The 19,626-nt window shown below is 41.8% G+C and overlaps 1 pseudogene; it reads right to left on the reverse strand.

Annotated features, from left to right (window-relative positions):
- Positions 1-6,178: 6,178 nt before the first annotated feature.
- LOC141338179 (ATP-dependent RNA helicase DDX42-like) lies at positions 6,179-18,405 on the reverse strand (annotated as a pseudogene).
- Positions 18,406-19,626: the final 1,221 nt, after the last annotated feature.

The following is a 19,626-nucleotide window of genomic DNA, read 5'->3' on the forward strand; positions in this document are numbered from 1 at the left end:
TTTAATGTGCATCTTCCTCAAAGATGGTCTTAAGCAAAACAGCATGTTCCACTGGTCTCTCTCCCTTTCACCCCTCCCCCCTTCAGTCACTCTTAGTGTCAACACAGACTGTCAGCCCAGTGACAGCAGGTTACTGAGTTCTTTTTTTAATTTTCTTTAATTCATAGAAGCTTGAATAAGTATTACATTACCAGCACTTGCTCATAATGATTAGATCTCTGTGTGAAAAAAGTTTTAAAGAGTTTGGATGCTGCACTTTAAAGATATAAAAAATTAGGGTTATGTTTTTTACTACATCTTTAAAAAATCACCACGTCAACACCGTTCAAGATATCCCAGATCCGCTCGCAATTTAACATCTTCAGAATCTTCTCTTCATGTTAAAAAAGTTTGGTGTGAATACCTTGTTATTCTTAGAAGGAGTGTGAATTTGTTTACAGCCTGATTTTTCAAAAAATCCACATTCAAATCAAAATAGCCGGCTTCCTGTTGGTCTTAGCTAATGAGTTTAATTTAGAAAGTTGTCCAGATTGATGAGATCAATATATGTACAGAGTTTGGTGACTGTAGGTAAAACTAACCCCCCAACTTTTGTCAAAAGATGGCGCTATAGAGTGCCTGCTCCACGCCCATTTATGACCTTTTGCCAGTGTCTAACTATCATTAATATTGATGTGTGTGTTGAGTTTCATGAAATTCTAAGCATGTTATCTGCCTCGAAAAGACAGGAATCTAATTTTAAAGTTTGACACGTTGCCATGGCAACAGCATTTGATTTATCATCGACCCCTTTACATATTCTTATCGGCCGTGTTTTGACATGATTTTGATGAAGTTTAAAGAAAATCGAGTAAAATTAAGAGGCTGATTTCGAAGCATTTTGAAAATGACACACTTCCTGCTGCCAGTTGGTGGCGCTATAAATTTGACTCATAATAGTCACATTTATGGAATCGGCATCATACAAGGAACAAACTGGTGAAGTTTCATCAGAATCAGGCAATGTGTGCAACAGTTATTAGACACTTCCTGTTTCTCATTTCTCGCCATAACTTTGTCGCCTTGCCACGGCCAAACCGTTCGAGATATCAAAAATCTCCTCGCAATTTAGCGTCCCCAATGTCTTGAGATCATGCTGACCTAGTTTGGTGACAATCCCATGGAATTCCTGGGAGGAGTACGTTAAATTCCAGAGCATGCGCTTTTTAAACAGCCCTAAATATCTCACTTCCTGTTGCGTGGAGCCCATGACATAGAGTACAAAAGTTGTTCAGCTCGATGAGTTCTATATGTGTACCGAGTTTCATATCAATACGCGCAAGTATGTGTGCGCAGTACATCAAGTTTTCAAACTGTGTTCCAGGGGGCGCTGTAGAGGCCCTGAACCACGCCCGGGTCCCAGCCTCTGTGGCGTCCGGACGACGGCAGATTCCGACGTGTGTGCAAATTTTCAAGAGTTTTTGAGTATGTTAAGGCCCCCAAAAGTGCCCCAACGGTTGAAAAAAAAAAAAAAAAAAAAAAAAATAAGAATCCTTAGAAGAACAATAGGGCCTTCGCCCTTTTGGGCTCGGGCCCTAATAAGAACCCTTAGAAGAACAATAGGGCCTTCGCCCTTTTGGGCTCGGGCCCTAATAACCCTTAGAAGAACAATAGGGCCTTCGCCCTTTTGGGCTCGGGCCCTAATAATAAACGGAGCAATTCCAATAGGGTCCTCGCACTGTAGTGCTCGGGCCCTAATAATAAACGGAGCAATTCCAATAGGGTCCTCACACCATCGGTGCTCGGGCCCTAATAAACGAAGCAGATCCAATAGGGTCCTCACACCATCGGTGCTCGGGCCCTAATAATAATAATAAACGAAGCAGATCCAATAGGGTCCTCACACCATCGGTGCTCGGGCCCTAATAATAATAAACGGAGCAGATCCAATAGGGTCCTCACACCATCGGTGCTCGGGCCCTAATAATGATCTCATTACAAAAGAAAAGATAATTTGTTGCCTTTCTTACCTGTTTGAAGGTGTATATGCATCTAGTGAACGGGGCAAACCGAGCCTCGCAGGTGACGTCACTGCCGTAGAAGATGCTGCGTGCTATTTGTACGCATCTGCTCTCCACAGAAGTTAATGGGAAGGATTGGCGTATCATATGCACGCGAAATTGGACTTTGGCGTATGTATTACACGCAACTGGAAAGTGTAAAGTCGTGTTATTTATACGCAAATTGATGAGAACGGGTTGCATCATCATATAACTCCAATATGTCATATGTGTATTGTAAAGTGTGTGTTTCCTCCTTTTTGCTGCCATTGTGTTACTCCTAACTAGGTTAGGAGACCTCTCCAACTCTCTTAAATAATTTAGGAGCTGAGACCTAGTCTTAACACTTAAGAACTTTTATGAATCATTCTTTATCTTAAGTCCAGAAATAAGAGTAAAATGACGTCACTCTTAGAATTTTGAAACACTTAAGACTAAAATTTGACTCTGAGAAGCTTTATACATACGGCCCCTGGATTGTGCAATACTGCTCTTGGAGAGCTGGACCCGTAATCACAAAACATTTTATCTTAGCACTAAGGCTACGTTTACATTAATCCGGATACATTTAAAAACGGAGTTTTCATTTTAAAACGCTCTCCGTCCACACTAGCGTTTCCAAAAGTTTCTCATCCACACTGAAACGTAGAAAAACATCAAATTCGCCTTACTGCGCATGCGTAAAGCCTCCAAAATTATACAGACGTAATAAGTTTTCGTGCAATTCTTCTGGCGGGATAATTATGGAAATATCTCATCATCCACTGACGCATATATATATCGTGCTCATTCATATTTTATCTGAAAAGCAGTTGTCGTCATATGTTTTGCAGGACAGCAAAAGTAAATTTTCTGTCATAATTCTAGGACTGTAATTTGAAGAGTGTACAAGGTAAATCTCTTTAGCAGCAGTGTGACAGTGAATAGCACAGGCACAATTAACGTTACTGGTGTAAACATAGATATCTATTGGTACAATATGCGTCACATGACTATAAATATGCGTCATCGTTTTCAAAAGCCTCCGTTTTCACAGTCCACACTACAATGTGAAAACGGCGTTTTCAAATTTATCCACTTTGGCCGGAGTTTTTAGAAATAATCGTTTTCTGTGATAAAAACGGGGTTTTCGTGTAAATGAGAGGCCAAACCGCAGGGAAATATCTGTGTCTTCCCTTCGTGTAAACGGGGTCTAAGACTTCTCCTAAATAGCAGTAAAAGTTTTTGGCTAAGAGTTTTCTCTTAAAACCTATTTACAAAGCTGCTGAGACAAACTTTTACTAAGGAATAGAGAGAATTCTTAAACTAAGAGTAAGGGTGGGGTTGACCTCGTTGCTATGGATGATGTCAGCAAACCTACTAACTATGCACACTGTGATTGGCTGATAGGGAAGAGGTCAGAGATTTATTTTTATTTCATAAAAAAATATTGTAGAGCACAATATTATTTTGCCAAATTCAAATAAAGTTTTAAAAATAAAAATGTGTTTTTAAAAATAAAGTTTTTAAAATGCAGGCTACATGTCACTTTAAACAACTATATGTTCAGCTAATTGTCAGCCTCTTAAATGTGTGCTTCTCGTAAACAATTTGAAGATATATGAACACCCTTTTACTAATAGTAGAAGGATCATTGCTGAATGCATGTAAACGTAAAAGACAACCAAACTGGATGCAAGGACAATTGTTACGCCAGACCCTTGCAGACTGAGTCCGAATTTGTTTTGTGTGCATTTTTTTTTTTTTTTTTTTTTTGTTTGGTATTCATCATTTTAAAAAATTGTCACACACTGAAATATTTCACACTAGTCACATAGTAAATCATTCATTGCAAAAAAAAAAAAAAAGTAAATAAAAAGTCAAATAAAAAATATCGCAAAACAATACAAAATGGAATGTTCAAGCAGTGAGGATGATTTTGTTGTCCACTTTCTTCTTAAAAAGAGAAAAAAGAAAGGAAATAATGGGTCCGTCCAGTTATAAGATATAAAGAGGAAGGAGAGAATACTTTGTGTGTGCACCTTCTCGAAGGATCTCTGGGATTTTCCTCAGGTAATTCAAAGTTTACTTAAGAATGTCAGTAAACTTTGATGCTTTGCCAGAATTACTGGAGCCACATATTATAAAGAAGACCACTAATTTCTGAGAATTCAAGTGTACTTTGTGCTTCAAGACCAAGTGGATGAACTTGTCAGACTCATTTCTGGATTTTGGTGTTCGCTTGTATGGTGGCTCTAACTGACAAGACACATCTCAAAATGCTTGCTACGGATGCAAAAACCCCAGAAAATCAAACCCGCTCCGATTTTTTTTATTTTTATGATGGACAAAAAATGTTTTACCCGATGAAAATTCCGGACAATGACCTTTCAAATGGACAAATTTGGAGATAACCTCCAAAATAAAATAAAAAGATGCGTGGAAAAACAGCCTATGTGTGCAAATAAATACAGTGTGTTTATAAAAAGTTTACATTCTGAGGCATATTACCGGCAATAGCCAATTTTGGATATAGGATTTGGTCTTAGTGACTTAGGAGTCCTCTTCACTACTCCTAATATTTCACAGGTTTAGTAGCTAGTTTTTTTGTGCTAAAATGCTTTGTGAAATACTCTTAGAGCAAAAATTTAGGAGTCCTAAATTTAGGACGGATACGCCCATTATTTTTAAGATTTTCTCCTAAATCAAGCTACAGAGTGTAGCTTTAACTTGCCTCAACACAACTGCCGGGAAGTTTCTAGTATGCACTTGCTTGGCTGGTTCAGGTGTGTCTGTTTGGGGTTGGTGCTCCAAGGATCCTTCCTGATTAAGTTTAGGCACCCCTGTACTATATATACTAGAAACACCCAGGCAGATGTTTTGAGGCAAGGTGCAGCTAAAGCAGAACCCCGGACCCCCACGACCGAGTTTTGGAGACCTGAGCTGAACCAAATGTTTATTTTATATTCAAATGACTTCAGTTCTCTGAAACACAACCTTTAAGCCTTTTTATGTCCTTCTTTTTTTATTATTAATTCATAAACATGACAACAGATAGAATTGTACACTAGAGTATCCAAAATAATAAAGATTATGATGTTCTACATTGTAAATGTTTAAATTGTGACACAATGTTCCTCCCTTCAGCACATCAATCTTCACAAGAGATGTAAATGGAGCAAATTCAAGATCATAACATAGTAAATATATTTTATTGTAGATTCACTGATATATTTCCCCCATTGCAAATGTGTTATGACTAGGCTGATCAGTGTGTGGATTTACAGTAGACTTATTTTTTTCAACTTGAGCTGTACTATACACTGGGCAGCTCAGAAAGAAAATCTGAACAGAGGACTAAAAAAACATGTCAATTCAAAATATTAACAGGTATGAGCAAAAGCTAAGCTCATTAATGGACATTAAGAACTTAAAAAATGGTATTTGAAACATGACAGCACACATTAAAACACACTGGGAAATCTTAAAGAAAGACTCCAAAAAATATACACCGGGTGGGCCATTTATATGGATACACCTTAATAAAATGGGATTGGTTGGTGATATTAACGTCCTGTTTGTGGCACATTAGTATATGTGAGGGGGCAAACTTTTCAAGATACGTTAAAACCAAGCACACCATTGTTTTTGTTTTTTGTGAAATTCCCAATAAGTTTGATGTGTCACGTGACCCTCTTCCTATTGAAAAAACAAAAGTTGGATCCAAGGTGGCCGACTTCAAAATGGCCACCATGGTCACCACCCATCTTGAAAAGTTTGCCCCCTCACATATACTAATGTGCCACAAACAGGACGTTAATATCACCAACCATTCCCATTTTATTAAGGTGTATCCATATAAATGGCACACCCTGTAGTTCACAAAGAGTTTGTGAAGCAGCACACAGTAATAAAAACTATTAACAGAGTTTTCAAATCAATTTTGTTATTATTTTGTTACACAGCCAGAGTCAATATTTATCATCCTATTAGTTTCTTCAGAAAGAAACAATTTGTGTGCCTACTTTAACACAACACTTAGGCTCAAGGTGCATGTTATTAATCTAGCCAATTCACAGATCTAAATGGCTGAAACAGCCTATATTGGATGTATTTATTTCTTTTAAATGACAAGGGTGGTTGAGTTTCCCAGCTTCATCTCACATATGAACAAAAACACAAGCAGACAGGTAAAGACACTGCTGGGGAGGCTGATCTAAGAACAGTAGTCCGGTTCTATCCTGTACACTTTTATTGTCCCATCTGCTTTTCTTACGTTTGGGGGGATCAGGAACTGCAAAGCTCTCTTTATGACTCCCTGACCTCTCACCCCCATCTCTTTCTGACCGTCCCTCTCTGTCCCTATGGCTCCCTTCACCGTTTCAGCTATCGCTATGACAGTCTCGGTCACTATACCTGTCACCATGACGATGATAATGACTATCTCCTCTTTTGAAGACGAGCTAGAGTAAGAGTCTGAAACTGAGCTCAGGGAGCCTGCACCACTGAATCCACTCATTTTGGTGCCCGAGCTCAGGGCAGGAGGCTGCGGCATCAGGGAAAACGAGGAAGAGGGCGATGGTGTGTAGGACAGATGAGTTCTGTCAGGCCCCTCTGGTGCTCCTGAAGGCAAAGAACTTAGACTTCCCGCACTGGTCCACCCAGAGGAGCTGCTGGACTTTGTGGTGAGTTTAGGTGGAACACCAGATGCTGTCACAAAGTGGTTTTTATACTGAGCCTGAGAAAAAAAAAAAAAAAAGGTACATACATCTATATATGTTTAGTGAAGAACTTGAGGAAAGCAAAGAAAACTATTAGTTCACTCCTGAATTAATTTCTTGATCCTTTACTCACCCATGTAATCCAAGATGTTCATGTCTTTTCTACTTTAGTCAAAAATAAGTTGAGGAAAACATTACAGGATCTTTCTCTATAAAGTGTACTTCAATAGGGATCAACGGGCTGAAGGTCCATATCGCAGTTTCAATGCAACTTCAAAAGGCTTTGCATAATCCCAGCCGAGGAGTAAGGGTTTTATCTAGTGTAACGATCAGTCAGTTTCTGAAAAGAAACATTTTTATACCTTTTTTAACCACATATGCTCTGCGATGCATGAATCAATTATGTTGGAAAGGTTACGCACAATTAGTTCTTAGTCTGTGCACTCTATTTCAAAAAAGTAGGGTATGGCGAAAAACTCTCATTTTCTTCTCCAACTTCAAAATAATCTGACATCATTGTTTTAACTTTTTGTAAAGGCGGTTTGACTTTCTTTGCATGTCAACACTGGGTCGGGTACTTCTGCCTACATCACGCATGAACTTTTCAATGTGATTACGTAATGTGTAAAGTCAAACTAGTGCAAGACAAGCATTTGTGTTTAAAATTATACAATTTTCTTTTCTTTTTTTACAGAATGACAGATCATTTCGCTAGGTAAAACCCTTACTCCTCGGCTGGGATCGTGTAGAGAAAAATCCTAGAATGTTTTCCTCAAAAATCTTATTTTCTTTTCGACTGATGAAAGAAAGACATGAACATCTTGGATAACATGGGGTGAGTAAATTATCAGGAAATTTTCATTCAGGAGTGAACTAATCCTTTAAGACAAAAATGAAAAACTAGGTAGATTGTTTTACCTGAAATGCTTGCTTTAGGGCAGACATACGGTCTCCCATTGCTCCAGTAGAGGGTTTGTAGGCTTCATAAATTACCAAGAGCAGCAGCAGCACCACTGCATTCCTGCAATCGCAAATAAGACAAAAAAATGTTTTACTCTAATAAACTTTTTAAATTAATAAATAAATGAATAAAGCAAGCAAGCAACAGCCAAACTAACAGTGGATTCAGATCCAAGGCCTGGTCGCTCTCTGTAACCCAGGCCTCCACCTCCAATATTTAGCTTCTTCCCTTTCCCTCCCTTAAAGCGGGATTTCCTGAACCAGGGATTCTAGAAAAAAAAAAAAAAAAAGAAAAGAATAGTCGATAAAGTCTGTGAAACATGTTGTACTATAAAAGGTGTGTGTATTGTAATTCAGGTCATTGTTTTACCTGCATTGCCAGGTCCATTAGGTATTTTGAAACACTCTGATTGGCCCCCTCTAAATTTCGAACCAAGTCACCAGCAAATGAAGTGTCTTTAGTGGTGACCAGTGTGTAAGCTACACCTTTCTCTCCTGCACGACCAGTTCTACCAATTCAATGTGTATCAGAATCAGAATCAGAATCAGAATGAGCTTTATTGCCAGGTATGTTTGCACATACTAGGAATTTGTTTTTGTGACAGAGCTCCACAGTGCTACAGAATGACAGTGACAAGACGATACATATTATAAAAAGAACAATATACAAGTATACAAGACAGACAATGTGCAAAAATAGCAAAGACATTTGAATGGAAGTAAGTATGTGCTTTAAATAAATAACGGAAAAATGAATAAAGAATGTATAGTGTTGTATGTTCCACGATCAAGTGTTCATGAGATGGATTGCCTGAGGAAAGAAACTGTTTCGGTGTCTGGTCGTTCTAGTGCTCAGTGCTCTGTAGCGCCGACCAGATGGTAACAGTTCAAAAAGTGAGTGTGCTGGATGTGAGGGGTCCAGAGTAATTTTGGCAGCCCTTTTTCGTACTCTGGATAAGTAGAGATCTTGAAGGGTAGGGAGGGTTGTACCAATGATTCGTTCAGCAGTCCGGACTATGCGACATAGTCTTCTGAGATCAGAATTGGTAGCTGAGCTGAACCAGATGGTAATTGAAGTGCAGAGGACGGATTCAATGATGGCAGAGTAAAACTGTTTCAGCAGTTCCTGTGGCAGGTTGAGCTTCCTCAGCTGGCGGAGGAAGTACAGCCTCTGCTGGGCCTTTTTCACAATGGTGTCTATGTGAATGTCCCACTTCAGGTCCTGAGAGATGGTTTTGCCAAGGAACCTGAATGACTCCACTGTGTTTACAGTGCTGTTCATGATGGTGAGTGGGGGGAGAGCAGGGGGGTTTTTCCAGAAGTCTATGATCATCTCCACAGTTTTGAGCGTGTTGAGCTCCAGGTTGTTATGACTGCACCAGACAGCCAGCTCTTTTACCTCCTGTCTGTAAGCAGACTCGTCACCGTCCTGAATGGGGCCGATGATTGTGGTGTCGTCTGCAAACTTCAGGAGCTTGACAGAGGGGTCTTTGGAGGTACAGTCATTAGTATACAGGGAGAAGAGCAGTGGGGAGAGGACACAACCCTGAGGGGCGCCAGTGCTGATAGTACGGGTGCTGGATGAGAATTTTCCCAGCCTCACTAGCTGCTGCCTGTCTGTCAGGAAGCTGTTGATCCACTGACAGAGAGCGGTGGGCACAGAGAGCTGAGTTAGTTTGGGCAGGAGGAGGTTTGGCATGATAGTGTTGAAGGCTGAACTGAAGTCCACAAACAGGATCCTCACATAAGTCCCTGATTTGTCCAGATGCTGCAGTATGAAATGTAGACTCATGTTCACTGCATCATCTACAGACCTGTTTGCTCGATAAGCAAACTGCAGGGGGTCCAGTAAGGGTCCGGTGATGTCCTTCAGATAAGCCAAAACCAGTTTTTCAAACGACTTCATGACGACAGATGTTAGCGCCACAGGTCTGTAGTCGTTACGTCCTGTTATTTTGGGTTTCTTTGGAATGGGGATGATTTCCGAGCGTTTCAGAGAGGCGGGGACTTCACACAACTCCAAAGACCTATTGAAGATCTGTGAGAAAATGGGGGCCAGCTGGTCAGCACAGGTTTTCAGACAGGCTGGTGTCACACCGTCAGGGCCTGGTGCCTTTCTTCTTTTGTTCCTTTTGAAGACCTTGCGCACATCATCTTCACTGATTTGAATGGGAGTTGCAGGAGTGGGGGAGAGGGGTGATGTTGGAGGTGTAAATGGTGTCTTTTCAAACCGACAATAGAACTCGTTCAGATCGTCTGCCAGTTGCTGATTCTGCAAAATGCTGGGGGATGATGTCTTGTAATTGGTGATGTGTTTTAGACCTTTCCACACTGATGAAGAGTCACTGGAATGAAATTGGTTCCTTATCTTTTCGGAATAATTTCTCTTTGCCACTTTGATCTCCTTTTCCAGTGTGTATTTGGCCTCTTTATACAAGACTTTGTCCCCTTTCCTATAAGCATCATCTTTGGCATGACGAAGCTGTCTGAGTTTTGCAGTGAACCATGGTTTGTCGTTGTTGTAAGTTAAACGAGTCCTGGTAGGAATGCATAAATCCTCACAGAAACTGATATATGAAGTAACAGACTCTGTAAGCTCGTCCAGATCAGTAGCAGCAGCTTCAAAAACACTCCAATCAGTACAATCAAAACATGCCTGTAAAACTTGCTCTGTTTCGCTGGTCCGTCTCTTTACAGACTTTGCTACAGGTTTAGCAGATTTAAGTTGTTGCCTGTAGGTTGGTATAAGATGAACCAGGCAGTGATCAGAGAGTCCCAAAGCTGCCCGTGAGACAGAGTGATATGCATTCCTTATTGTGGTGTAACAGTGGTCCAATATATTACTATCTCTGGTCGGACATGTGACGTGCTGTCTGTATTTTGGCAGTTCACGGGAGAGATTTGCTCTATTAAAATCCCCAAGAATGATTAAAACAGAGTCCGGGTGTTGTTGTTCTGTCTCTGTGATGTGATCGGCGAGTTTCTGTAATGCCAGGCTCACGTGCGCTTGCGGTGGAATGTACACACTCACGAGAATGAACGAGCAAAACTCTCGCGGCGAATAGAACGGCTTACAGTTTATGAAAAGCGCTTCAACATCAGAACAGCATATTTTCTTTAACACTGTTACATCAGTACACCACCTCTCATTGATGTAAAAATGTATGTGTATCAATGTCTGTACGGATAGATGGAATATCCAACCCACGAGCTGAGAAATACAAGATAATTTTTAATTAATACAAAAAACAAAAAAGAATATTTATAATAAAAGTAACAAGTAGTAACAAATGTGACCCTGTACCACAAACCCAGTCATAAGGGTAAGTTTTTAAAATTGAGATTTATACATCAATAAATAAATAAATAATCAATAACTATTTGAAAATCTGGAGGGTACAGAAAAATCTAAATATCTCATTTAAAGTTGTCCAAATGATGTTCTTAGCAATGCATATTACTAATCAAAAATTAAGTTTTGATATATTTGTGGTAGGAAATTATTTAATATCCTTATGACTTTTGGCATTAAAAAAAAACAAAACAAAAATGTTGGCCCATACAATCTATTGTTGGCTACTGCTACAAATACACGGTGTGCATAATTATTAGGCATGTTGATATTGTGGTCATTTTTTTCCCCAAGGACATTTGACCAATTCCAAACCACATCAATCTTAATAACTATTCAGTTTGTATTTAATTATTATATTTATAAGTGATATATAATTGTCCATGAAGGCTGGAAATGAAAAACTCCCTATATTCCGGTGTGCAGAATTATTAGGCACATTTTCTTTTACAGATAAAATGAGCCAAAAAAAAAAAAAAAAAGAGATTCACCTCAAAATGTAAAAAACTATTAAATGCCCATGAGAAGGATGCAATACTAATGCAATATTGGAATTTGCTAAGTTAAAGCATGACCACCGGACAGAAAAACGCTCGTTACGTCTGCATTGTCAGAAAAAAAAACAAGTGGAGGAGAAAAGATGCATGTTAATTGCAAAAAAAAAGAAGAAAGAATTAATGTTAAGAATTAGATATGAAACCATCAGGAACCATTTAGTCTCCAGTGTAGTGAATTTTACAGGAGACTCATTTCATTTTAACTTGGCCCACATAAGGATGCCAATTATGTAGTGAGTTCTGCTTTCGCCCACTAGGAAGGCGAAATAGTGTAGTGATGGGTACTCGTATCACCGATGACGTTATGATTCTTGGATCACATGTCACTTAATGTGCGGTTATGAGTACATCACATAAGAAAGATTGGTGGGATATCTAGCTTGTAGAACCTCTCACTGTATTATCAACACAAGGAAGACACAAGTGTAATAAAATAAATTTATTAACAAATGATAGACAAGAGTAATCAACTATTAAATGAATACAATAAATGCAAAAGGAATAAAGTGCATAAGATGCATAAAATGTGATTCAGTTGGGTGTTACTATGTCATAGCTATGTTATCTTATGGAAAGATAAACTGTTGCTACTCTGAAACAAATAAGGTGAAGAACCTTATTTTGCATCAAACAAATAAATGAGCTATTATTTGTTATCAACTGCAATCAGCTATACACTATCTAATGTAAATTAGAAAAATCATATACTGATAGTACACAACAATGCCAAGGTCTCTGGAAGAGGATTGGAAGTGATATTTACGTTCTCTGTGGTTGATTTAGCAGTCCGGTAGCGGTGAATTCTTCCACTGGTTGTGCTGGGAGCAGTCAGTGGGAAAAGGAGCAGGAATCCGTTTCGACAGCCTTGAGCATGAAGCGCTGTAGGATGCTGTTCTCCTGGAGCACCAAAGGGTCCTAAGATCTGGAACACGCAGATGTGGCCCTGGTGTAGGTGCTGAAGGCCCTTAGCTTGGAACACGCAAGCAAAGGTACCTGAAGTGAAGGTTTGCTTGCTGGAGCTCAACCTTGTTGCAAATGTCTGTTGGTCTTCTGCCTCTCTGGGCTAGAGACTCAGAACTTGTTCAATCCGCTTTGTCTCTCTCGGATGGAGACTTAGGACGTGCTGCATCTGTTGTTGCCTCGCTGGACGAAGACTCTGAACGTGGAAAATATCTCTTTCTTCACAGACAGAACGTGGTCGTATCTGCTGCTGCCTTAAAGCTGGAGACTTGAAGCGTGGAGCATCTGTTTCTGTCTGTCTGGACAGTAGGCTCAGAATAGTTGTGTCTGTTAGTGTCTCTCTCTTGTGGAGCTGGAGACTCAGAATGGAGGTATCTGTAGCTGCCTTCCCAGTAACGGGCCACAGACTCAGAAAGAAGTTTGATCTGTTACTTTCCCCTGGACATGCTGGAGACTCAGAATGGAGGTGTAACTGTTATGTCTTTCCCCGACGGGACTCAGACTCAGTACTTTGTTGGTGCTCTGTTAGTGTCTTACCCTGCCTGGGCTCAGACTCAGAACCGTTATCTGTTGCTGCTTTCCCTGTAACGGGCCGCAGACTCAGAACAAAGTTGCTCTGTTAGTGTCCCTTCCCCTACGGGACTCAGACTCAGAACTTAGTGTAACTGTTATGTCTTTCCCCGACGGGACTCAGACTCAGTACGAAGTTTGATCTGTTAACGTCTTACCCTGCCGGGCCTCAGACTCAGAACAAGGAGTGTCTTTTGGAGAGGTACCTTTATAACTTTTCGATGAGGAGGAGATTGCAATTTGGTGCTTCTCCATTTCCATGCTGTGATTGGCTGGTTCCATCAGAGCGGGGGGACATGGGGTAGCCCACCCTTCTTTCCTCTTGTGGAAGTAATTTGCATAGTCCAAACACAAAGTTAAAAAAAAGGTGTCAATAATGTTTTACTGGTGCATTTCTCATTTTCCAAAACACAATCAGAAAACATTTGGTCATGTAATGAACACATTAAGTCCAAACATGATGGGAAAAGATTGAACTGTCATGCATGCATTCATTTGTCCATTAACAGCTGAGTTTGTGTAAGATGTTGCACTACACATCGCTGTCAGTGAGAATACTTATTTCTCTGAATAAGTATAAGATGTGTGTGTTATGGTTCGCATCAGTTCAAGGTTTGAAAACATAGTTATGAATGGATTTGGATGGATCTTTGTGATCTCTCTTTGTTTCCCCCACTGCGTGCTGCGTCTGGAGATCCTAAGGAATTTTTATGGCCACCACAGGCCAAACCTTAGGAAACAGTATCAAGGTGGGTGAAGGGCAGAAACTGCGTCTTGACCAATAGGAAGTTCTGTTCTTCCTGGGTTTTTGTCCCAAAGGTCTCTTCTTGCCCTCTAAGAGGTGTCTGGCAGTTGTCCTGGCATCCTTATCTGATGGCGTTGGACAGTTTGCATATGTTAGTCCACCAAGATCCAATCAAAATGTAGCAAACCTTTGTCCACTATTGTGGCCAGGGAGGGGCCCTTGCCCTAAACTGGCCCTGGAATGCGTGGTCCACTACACCAGTGCCACCGTTTTCCAGAACTGCAACCTACCTTGAGTCTCCAATGTGTAAGGTTCTCAAAGACTTTGCTTGGGCAAAAAATCTTAAAAAATGACCCTCAAATAATAAGAATAACATTCTGAAGTGTTGTGAAATACATAAAGAGGCTTTATAGACAGATGAGTTGAGAGTGGCTCTTGAAGGACCAGCACCACATCCTCTTGTAGCACTCTTTCGAGTTTATCCTCCAGAATCTGGCAGTAAGTTTTGGGACTTCAGTTTTAGTCCATCTCCTATCCTGAAATGTCGGTCTTGCAGGGATGGAAAATGAACTCTTAAAACTTGCTGCCAGATTCTGGAAAACATTTTTGAAAGAGTGCTACAAGAGGATGTGGTGCTGGTCCTTCAAGAGCCACTCTCAACTGATCGGTCTATAAAGCCTTTTATAAAAAAAAAAAAAAAAAAAACAACAGTCTCCATGTATTTCACAACACTTCAGAATGTTATTCGTATTAATTGAGGGTTAATTTTTAAGATTTTTTGCCCAAGCAAAGTCTCTGAGAACCTGACACATTGCACTTCTGGAGACTCAAGGTAGGTTGCAGTTCTGGAAAACGGTGGCGCTGGAGACTAAATAGTCCCTGATGAGAAGACAGACGAGAAGACAGGTAAGTAATCAGAAGGTAAGCATTCAGGAAAGTTCGATAGAGACTTGAGACCACTAGAGTGAATCTCAAATGAGTCCGCTTCGTGCAAACGAGCCCGGACAATGATGGTTGTGTGTGAGGTGCTCTTGAAGTGCTTCGGTGATTGCGTGCAGGTGCTTGGCTGATTGACTCCAGGTGACGGTGATCGGTGATGAATTGCTAGTTGAGCCTGGCTAATCCGTAACATATCGCCCCCCTCCCGGAAAGGCGCGTCCTCGCGCCTAAAAGGATACAACAGAGGAGGGTGGGTGGGGGTTCAGGAGGCGGGCATGAGGCAGGTGAAGAACAGGCGATTGAACAAGGGTCAGGACCATATAGCCAGGGTGGAGTAGACGGGAGGAGCCAGGGAGGAGCCAGAAGCAGGAGGAGCCAGATGGTGGTCCAGAGTCCATCCAGGATGACGCCTCAGGGCGGAGTCGAGGGAGGGAGGAGCCATGGTGGAGAGCTAACCAACGACACCCTGGGGCCGAGCGACGGAGATGAAGCCTCTGGTAGCAGTGAGCCAGGTGCGGCCGAGCAGACGGTGAGCCAGGGTGACACTGCAGGTCTGGAGGGCTGAGGTAACGCCGATGGCTCAGGGGACCGAGGCAGAGCTGGGGCTCCGGAAGACCGCAGTGACACCGGAGCGACAGAGGACATAGGCGGAGCCGGAGGGAAGGAGGAGCCTGACAGAGCCGGAGGGACGAGGCGGAGCCGGAGGAATGGAGTCTTGTGGCGACGGATGGTCAACGACTGACCAAGGCGGAGCAGGAGAGTCGAGGGAGCCCGGTGGAGCTGGTGGGATGACGGGCCACGGTGGAGATGAGGGATCCAGGAGCCAAGGCGGGGCCGAAGGGTCGGAGGACCGAGGTGGAGTCCAGGACTCGGAGGATGTAGGCCGGGACTGGGGAACGACACGCCTTGGCGGAGCTGGAGCCTGGATGTCCCACGATGGAACCACACTCCTAGGTGGTGCTGCCTGAGGGTGAGCTGTGGGACAGACAGGCTGTGGCAGAGACAGGGCTGAAGGACTGGCTGGCTTGCGTGGAGGCGGGAGAGGGAGGCTGGGTGGGAACTTCGGAGACATAGACGAGCTGGACGGAACCAGCGGAGATTCTGGAAGACAGGGTGAGACTGGCGGAGATTCTGGACGGCTGGGCGGAACCAGCGGGGATTCTGGAAGACAGGATGAGACTGGCGGAGATTCTGGACGGCTGAAGGGAGCTTTCGGAGACTCTGGAAGACTAGATGAGACTGGCGGAGATTCAGGACGGCTGGGCGGAACCAGCGGGGATTCTGGACGGCTGGGCGGAACCAGCGGGGACTCAGGACGGCTGGGCGGAACCAGCGGGGACTCAGGACGGCTGGGAATAATCTCGCAAAAAAAGGGAAATAAAATCCACTTCAAAAATTTCTAATAACTTCTCATAATAGCCACCACAGCTCAGTTGCAGCTCACCCTCAGGATTAGGAGTGTGGGCGGGGCTTCCCTCTAAGCCCTCGATCTCCACAAGGACTCCCACGGTGACGCACATCTCAGCCGGCTCACACACCTGGTCAGTCGCGATGTCCTGTCGCTTTAAGAGCGGCAGATCGTGGCGCTGCGGCGGGCTCTGGCTGGTGCTCCGTGCTGCAGGGTGGTGACAGCCGGCTGGGCTCTGGATCGGGGTTGCACATGTTGCTCTGCTGACACTGTATTGGTCCGGGCTTCTGTTACGGAAGCAGACCAGAAGACAGAGGTAAATGATAATATCAACAGGTTTATTCACAGCAGAGCAGGATGACGATGATAGCGTGCAAAACAGGGTAAGTAAACAGTCCAGGGATGTGATTCTTGAGATTCAGACAGGTCGGGATGACTTTGATACTTTTCCTTTCCAGGAACGACGGGAGGAGGACCGGTGAAGGTTGACACACTCACACTGCTTGAGTTCAGTAGACAGACTTATGGCTGACACACCGTTGACTGGAGACAGAGACTTGACTTAAACTGGAACAGACGAGAAGACAGGTAAGTAATCAGAAGGTAAGCATTCAGGAAAGTTCGATAGAGACTTGAGACCACTAGAGTGAAGCTCAAATGAGTCCGCTTCGTGCAAACGAGCCCGGACAATGATGACTGTGTGTGAGGTGCTCTTGAAGTGCTTCGGTGATTGCGTGCAGGTGCTTGGCTGATTGACTCCAGGTGACGGTGATCGGTGATGAATTGCTGGTTGAGCCTGGCTAATCCGTAACAATAAGGAGTTTTTCACTTCCCGCCTTCATGGACAATTATATATCACTTATAAATAAGTCCATACAAACTGAATAGTGGTTATTAGGATTGATGTGGTTTGGAATTGGTCGAATGTGCTTGGAAAAAAAAAATATGACCACAATATCAACGTGCCTAATAATTATGCACACACACTATAACTGTGCAACTTATGACTGGTTTTGTGGTCCAGGGTCACAAACGTACATACTTCATTTGTCCTGAACAGATGCAGCTAGACAAAATAAGCCCTACGAACCAGCAACATCAGTAACTACTAATACAGGCAGATTTTTCTTCTTAAAGTCAGCGATGACTTTGTTCCTCTCACTCTGATCCATGTCTCCATGCAGCAGCCCTAGGCTATAACCTTCTTGATTGAGATTTGTAGCCAGCTCCTCACAGCTAGCCTTTTAAGTGACAAAGACCAGCACGGAGCCAGCTGAGGTGAACTCAACCAGCCTGCGTGTCAGCCAACCCCACTTCTCCCCAGACGGCAGCACTTCCACTATCTGAGTGACATCTTCATTAGCCTGAGAAGATCAGACAAAACGTTTAAACAGACTTTCAAAAACAGTGTGCATATTCAAATACTTGTATAAGAAATTAAGTACACACCTCTCCTATGTCTCCCTGCACAACATGAATAGGGTCAACCAAAATGTCTCGTGCCAGCTTTTCAATTTTCTTCCGAAATGTTGCGCTGAATAACAGAACTGTGAGAGATCAGAGGTCATGAAGAGCATAAGTACAATAAATGCACTGGATTGGGTTAAAGCTGGAATACAGAAATTATTTAAAGCAGCACATTAATATAAATATGAGATAGTCTTACTCTGACGATCAGGTCTAACATGGCTGGCAATGGATCTCACTTGGTATTCTGTATAAAACAGATCAAGTTTAAATGAGACAAGTTCATCACAATTGTACTTATGTTCCTTGAAGGAGAAGTTCACTTCCAGAACAAATATTTACAGATAATATACTCAATCCCTTGTCATCCAAGATGTTCATGTCTTTCTTTAGTCATAAAGAAATAGTTTTTTGAGGAAAACATTTCAGATTTTTTTTCCATATAGTGGACTTCTATGCTGTCTGCAAGTTTGAACTTCCAAAATGCAGTTTAAATGCAGCTTCAAAGGGCCTTAAATGATTCCAGCAGAGAAAGAAGGGTCTTATCTAGTGAAATTATAATTTATACACTTTTTAACCTTAAGTGCTCGTCTTGTCAGCTTCTTCCTTGACTGGGACAGGATGACGCAACTCAAAAGGACGATCTGGCTGTTGTGGTTCTTCTGGTTGTGTTGGAAAGCTCAATGTCAGTTTTGCCACTGGACCCATCAACTGCTCTTTTGACTAAACACCAAAACACCAGCATCTTTTAAAACCTAATGGGATTCTGGAAGTTTTGACCAAAATGTTTTTCTCAGTTGCTTTGGTAGCCTACATTTCTCAGATCAGAATTGAAATTTGCAAAACTTTAAGTGCATTTCTCAAAACATGTGTACAAATAGCAAAACACCATGGATTGCCTGCAAAAGCCAGTCTCTTCCTCAAAATCCTTAGTTCATCTCTCAAAAATAAATATCTGTGTCAATGAACATGTCAGTGCCATCAGAATGACAAGTCCTTTTGTCATTGTGTACGGATAAGACAGTCAAATTGGTTAGTCATATTGTCAATATAACAACATAACAACATGTACTCTGGAGGGATGTTCTGATGTAAACTATGGCTAAAGTTTTGATGACAATTTGTTTTTCTGAATTGCTAAAACACATTTTTGAAACCATCACTCATTTTCTCAAAACCTTAAACACAAATACAAATGTTCAAACCAATTTTACAGAACCCATGACTCTCCTGGCAAAATCAAACAATCCCTTAAAAACCATTTCACCTGTACTCAAAATCAAACAAAGCTTTCAAATCATACATACACACATTAGTCAATACTATATGCACTACAGGTCATTCACTACATCAAACGTACACGGATCACAGTGTCCAGTGCATGTAGTTACAAAAAAAGAATGTGTGCAGTATATAGTAATTACTTTTGCAAGAAAAAAATACATAAACACTCTAACAACATACACATACTCGAAAGAAATCAAGTTTGTTGAATATACAAAAAAAATAATACACACACATATACTGTATATATATATATATATATATATATATATATATATATATATATGTATATGTGTGTGTGTGTGTGTGTGTGTGTGTGTGTGTGTGTGTGTGTGTATATATATATATATATATATATATATATATATATATATATATAAATCTGAGTCAGACCAGCGACTCCCCGCGATACGATGCAACATGGATGATATCACCACCTTCCTGCAGACAGCAGCATCCACCAACAGGTTGCTGAAAAAGCTTGAGGAATTGTTAAACTGTGCCCGGATGAAGATAAAACCAGCCAAGTCACACAGGGGCGCCGCTCGCAATTTTTGGGTCCTATGACAAAATATGAGGTTGGGCCCCACCACCACACCAAAGCAGATCTTTGGGGGCCCCTAAAGGGCGTGGGCCCTTATAATT

This window comes from Garra rufa, chromosome 7, assembly GCF_049309525.1.
Source record: "Garra rufa chromosome 7, GarRuf1.0, whole genome shotgun sequence".
Taxonomy (NCBI): Eukaryota; Metazoa; Chordata; class Actinopteri; order Cypriniformes; family Cyprinidae; genus Garra; species Garra rufa.